Source organism: Colobus angolensis, unplaced genomic scaffold, assembly GCF_000951035.1.
Source record: "Colobus angolensis palliatus isolate OR3802 unplaced genomic scaffold, Cang.pa_1.0 Scaffold446, whole genome shotgun sequence".
Lineage (NCBI taxonomy): Eukaryota > Metazoa > Chordata > Mammalia > Primates > Cercopithecidae > Colobus > Colobus angolensis.
The window spans coordinates 448,247-454,743 of NW_012117888.1; positions in this window are offsets into that span (position 1 = coordinate 448,247).

Sequence of the window (6,497 nt, forward strand, 5' to 3'; positions counted from 1 at the left end):
TCTTTTTCTTTTTCTTCTTCTTCTCCCTTCCTTCCTCTTTCTTTCTTCCTTCCCTTTCTTCCTTTCTTCCTTCCTTGCTTGCTTCCTTCCTTCCTTCCTTTCTTTCTTTTCTTTTTTCTTTCTTTCCTGGATCTGTTGCCTAGGTTGGCATGCCTTAACCTCCCAGGCTCCTCTCGGGCTGTAGAGATGGGGATCTCACCATGTTGACCAAGCTGATACCAAACTCCTGGCCTCAAGCAATCCTCCCACCTTGGGCTCCCAAAGTGCTGGGATTACAGGCATGACCCACCATACCCGACCTGCCACATGCTGTTCAGTGACCTTAAAGTTGTGTCCATGACATTTCTTAAGAAAAATGTAATTGTTCCTGTTATCACCTAATACTGCTCAATCAAACGCTGTTTTAAAATGTTAGAGAAATCTTGTCACTGGCTCTTCAGTAGAAATAAAGATCAAATTAATACATTTTCAAAGTTGAAAATATATTCAAGCTATTACAGAAACCACAACATAAATAAATATCTGAAGATATTTTGAAAAATGTAAATTATTTAACTATTTATTGCATTTAAGTAAATGCTTCGCACCTAGGACCTAAAGATTAATAAATCATTTTCTCCATGCATATACAATTGGCTGAAGACAATAAATGCATGCAGAATATTAATTTAGGTGCTGTAATTTAGTCTGTCAACAAATACTGAGCTCCTGCTGTGTTAGGTTCTGAAGATACAGGTATGTACAAAATGTATTTGGGATTGAAAGGAGAAAATTCACCTAAGGAATCAAGAAAAAATTATTTAAATCCTGAAAAATTAGGGAATAATTGTAGGGGTGGGAATGGTATTTCTTGACAGAGGAAGTAGCACTACTAACACACTGTGGAAAGTTCTGTTAATTCCATGTGGTGGGTACTGAGAGATGAGTCTAAAGAGATCAACAGATATTAGATCATGGAGTGAATTTTATAATATATTATGTAAATGGTTTGGGACTTTTTTTCTGTCAGATTTATTTTTCTGTCAGGTATGAAGTGAGAATGAAAGAGCATGAAAGATAGAACCCCAAGAAAATTAAAAAGAACATTGAGTAGAAAATATCAGAGAGATATGGGTAGAATCAGGAAAGAAGTATTCATTTAATAAGGGAGAGCTCCAGGAGGAACCGACAGGTCCATCTTGTCAAGGGTTGATGGAAGGTCAAATGAGCTAAGAACTGATTAATTCATTAAATTTAGTAATTATGAGATCTGGTTTTTACCTTCTGCAGATTTCTAGCAGTCTATAAACTGATAAATAACTAATTTTTTTTTAAACAAACACATATAGCATTTACTATCTGCCAGGCCCTGTTCTGAGAGCTTTACAAATATTCAATAATTTAATCTTCACAATAACCCCATGAGAAATAATATCTCCTTTCACCGTCAAGGAAAAGAAGGCACAAAGACATTTAAAAAATTGCCCAGGGACACAGAGCTAGTAAATGTTGGAATTACATTGAAACCCATGCAGTTCAGCTCTAAAATTCATGCCTGTAACTACTACCTTTACACGAGGTAGTATAGGGTGTGTTTTTTTTAATGGAAGAGATTAAATTAAACATGCTTATAGGTCATGAGAAAGGAGCTAGCAAAGAGAGACACATTAAAAATAAAGAAAAGGGAGGCCGGTCCAGTGGCTAACACCTGTAGTCCCAGCACTTTGGGAGGCCGATGGGAGCCAAGACAGGCAGATCACTTGAGGTCAGGACTTCCAGACCAGCCTGGCCAACATGGTGAAACCCCAACTGTATAAAAATACAAAAATTAGCCGTGCATGGTGGTGTGTGCCTGTAATCCCAGCTGCTTGGGAAACTGAGGCAGAAGAATTGCTTGAACACGGGAGGCAGAGATTACAGTGAACTGAGATTGCACCACCACATTCCAGCCTGGGCGACAGAGCCAGACTCTGTTTCAGATAAATAAATAAATAAATAAAAACAAAGGAAAGGGATTAAGGAAATAATCAATGAATTTCCTTTCTTCCTAGGTTTCAGAATTGAGCCATAGTAGAGATGGGACCAGGAGATAACTTTGAAAGACATTGTGCTTTGCTTGAAATTGCTTGTTATTTGATTAATTTGATCTTGCATAACTTTCACTTCTCTTAGTTGAACTTCTCTGCCTTCATTCAAATAGGTTCTCTCAAATTCAAAGAGCGAGCAGAAATCTAGCATCTAGGGATAGACTTGCAAAACCACGCAGAAACCAAAGTGAGTCTTTTAAAACATTAGTCTTGGCGTGGTGCTCATGCCTGTAATCTCAGCACTTTGAGAGGTTGAGGCAGGAGGATCCCTTGAGCCCTGGAGTTTGAGGTCAGCCAACAAAGTGACAACAATGTGAGACTCCATCTCTAGAAAAAATTAAAAAATTAGCCGGGCGTAGTGGTGCGTACCTGTGGTCCCAGCTACTCTGGAGGCTAAGGTAGGGGAATTGCTTGAGCCAGGGAGGCAGAAGTTGAGGTGAGCCATTATCTCGCCACCGCAACTCCAATGTGAGAGACAGAGAAAGATCCTGTCTCAAACAAAACAAAACAAAAGAGTAGGGACAATGTGGAATACTGGCCACAGCAGTGGGAACAGCAAAAGCCAGTTTCTTGAGGCAGTAATGGCAGTGTTGCAAATCACGGTATCTAGTGTCTGGCAGTGGTGGCCTCTTCAGATTCGTTTTGATATGTGATTTTAGCTGATACTATAAATTTCTCGCCTCTCTTGGTTCCTGCACTTTTTCCTGAGCTTGGTTCTTTAGACATACTGGCTGTTCCTTGAACTATGTAACATAACAGGCTCTCAATACATTTTTTCTATGCTTAAAGCAGCTAGGATTTGTCGCATTCAACTAAGAACTCTGTTTCTACTGGCATCAAGAGCAATATAAAGGAGATAATTCACTGGTTTTTGCTTCAGTTTTGGGCACCAGTTGCTACAGGACAAACTACAGTGAAACCAAAGAAAACCGACCAGGTTTGTGAGGAGATTTAAATCATGTCATCTGAAGTATGGTTGAAGAAATTTTGCCCGTAGAACAGAAATCTCAGGGGACTATAATAACGCTTCAAATAATTTTATGGGAAGAGGGAGTGAATTTATTATTCGGTCTGGCAGGAGAGGGCAGCATTACCCCAAGTGTACCCAAATTACAGGAAAACAGATTTCTGCACTATATAGAGACAAACTTTCTCATAATGAAAACTAAAACAATGGGACAAAACTACAGCGGGAGAAGTTGCATTGAATTGACATACTTGGCACTGTGAATATTAAAGCAGAAGCTAGATTACTGCCTACTTCAATGAGAGGTTCAGTGGTTACTGAGCTTCCTTTTAATCTGATATTACAGAAAAAACAGACATACAGAGACTTCTCTTGCTGGTTATTTAAATCACATGACTTAAGACCATTCTCAATTTCTCAGATTTTTAAAATACAAATGAACATAGTAATAAAGGAACATATAGTTAATCATTGCACTAGAGAGGCAATAGCAACATAAACGATTTTAAGTACCTAGAATGGAAATTAAGCACTATATTTCAGTAAAAAACTGAACCCGCTAATTTTTTGATTTTTCTGTAGATATAGGGGTCTCCCTGCGTTGCCCAGGCTGGTCTCGAAATCCTGGGCTCAAGCGTCTTGCCCTCCTCGGCCTCCCAAAGTGCTGGGATTTACAGGCATGAGCTGCCGTGTCAGGCCTTAGCTATCAATTCTTGCAGATTTCCTTTGCAACACCAGGCCCACAGGTGCGTGCCACCACATTTTGCTAATTTTTAAAATTATTTGTAGAGACAGGTTTTCACCATATTGTCCAGGATGCTCTCGAACTCTTGATCTCAGGCAATCCAGTCACGTAGGTCTCCCAAAGTGTTGGGATTACAGGCGTGGGCCACCACACCTGGCCAAGGTTAAGTTCTTCAGAGAAAGAGCTCGGTTATATTGTTTTTGGCCAACATATTTTAGGAATGAAATAATTTCTATTGCTAGGTTGTGTGCTTTTTAAGATAAGCTTAATTTATTCTTCGGTGGGTAACCAGTTGATCCCTAAATAGATATATGTTCCAACGATATTAGGGCAAACCTCTACTTCCTCCTTTTTCAAAAAAAAACCCCAATTTTTAAATTATAAATTTAAATGATCAGTTTCACTCATATTTTTGTAGGCAATCTGGAAAATATAAAAACGTAAATAAATAGGCTGGACGCAGTGGCTCATGCCTGTGATCCCAGCATTTTGGGAGGCTGAGACAGGCAGATCACCTGAGGTCAGGAGTTCGAGACCAGCCTGGCCAACATGGTGAAACACTGTCTCTACTAAAAATACAAAAATTAGTCAGGCGTGGTGGTGCATGCCTGTAATCCCAGCTACTTGAGGGGCTGAGGCAGGAGAATCGCTGGAATCCGGGAGGCGGAGGTTGCAGTGAGCCGAGATTGCACCACTGCATTCCAGCCTAGGTGACAGAGTGAGACTCCAGTTCAAAAAAAAGAAAAAAGTAAATAAATAGAACCAAATCATTTTAAACATCTCATTTATTTCCTTCTAGCCACACTTTCCACACTTTCTATGTTAAAAAAATCTGAATCTAGCATTTAATGGTACAGTAGGAAATTATAGTTAACAATAATTTATTGTATATGTCAAAATAACTGGAAGAGAAGATTTGTAACGTTCCCAACACAAAGAAAAGATAAATGTTTGAGGTGATGGATATCCCAGTTACCAGAGATTAAGAGATTAAGCTCAACTGTAAATACTTCATAGGCAAGTGGGAACTGATAGCCAAGCAACAGGGTGGGGAGCAGTTAACTCTATTTTTAAAATGAGAAAACCAAGAATGAGAATGTTTAAGTAACTTGTGCAAGGTTTTATCCCTCGTAAGTAGCAATACCAGCATAACAACCTAAGACTGTTTGACACCATGACCCATGGTATTTTCATTGTCTCTGAGTGCTTCTCCTGATACTGCCTACCACCCCAACCATGTAAGAGCTTGATGTTATCATGATCATGTTTCATCTGAACACATTTGCAAACTATGTGCCTTTGTATATACTGTCCCCTTAGATTAGAATGATCTTAAAAATTCTCTCTCCAACTTAAGCCCCTAATTTATTCTTCTGAACCTATCTCAAATGTCACCACCTCTGTAAAGCCTTACCAAATCTCTTCTGACAAAGAGAATTTTTACCTCCTCTTGACTCCTGTTGCACTTTACGCATCCCTCTTATACCATAGCATATATCATGTTGCATATGAATTATTTGCATATCTGCCTTAACTGCATGTGTCACAATTTGTATTTCATATTAATTTGTTTGTTTATTTTTCAGTTGTGCATCTCCTCCACTGGACTGCAACTACAAAAAGTCAAGGATTATGTTTCTCTTCTTAATCTAGTAGTTTAGTGATAATAATAATAACCAGCACCTAGTACTCTGATGACAATGATACTAAGTAGTATTTATTAAGAGCATACTTTCTGTAAACAGACTTACAAAATCTATTTATTTATTTATTTATTTATTTATTTATTTATTTATTTATTTTTTTATTTTTGAGGCAGAGTCTCACTCTGTCACCCAGGCTGGAGTGTGGTGGCACGAACACAGCTCACTGCAGCCTTGTCCTCCTGGTCTGAAGCAATCCTCCTACCTCAGCTGCTCGTGTAGCTGGGACCATAGGCATGCACCACCATGCCTGGCTAATATTTTTATTGTTATATTTTTTGTAGAGACGGGGTTTCACCCTGTTGCCTAGGCTACTCTCAAACTTCTGGGCTCAAGGAAACCACTCGCCTCAGCTTCGCAAAGTACTAGGATTACAAGCATGAGCCACTGCACTCAGCTGCACGTGCCGTTAAGAAGCATCTGGCCTTGGATATTATTTTTACTCCCATTTTACATATGAGGAAATTGAGACATAGAAATGTTAAGTATCTTCTTTGAGGTCACAGAGCTAGTAAGTGACAATGCCAGGATTTAAACTCAGAATGCACGCATGAGTAAGTGAATGATAAATAAATGAATCTATCCCCTCAACCCCATTGTGAATTCTTCAATGGTGGGGAATTCATCTTTATGAGTCTTATTCATTTTTATGCCACCAATATTTCCAGCATGGTATCTGGCACATAGTTGGCATTCTGATGTTTGATGGACAAAAGAACAAAGAGTGTTTGGAACATGTGGTTATAAATGTGGTCAGTTAGTTTTGTTATATAATCACATGCCTCACCTCTGTCTTTGGATAATTGAAATGTGTTGTAGGATCACAAAAGAAATGACGCTTTAGTACCAGCACTTTAGAAGGCTGAGTGAGGAGAATGGCTTGAGCCCAGGAATTCAAGGCTCCAGTGGCTGTGTAGTCTAGACTGGGCTACAGAGCAAGAGGCCATCTCAGGAAGAAAGAGAGAAAGAAAGAAAGGAAGAAAGGAAGAAAGAAAGGAAGGAAGGAAGGAAGGAAG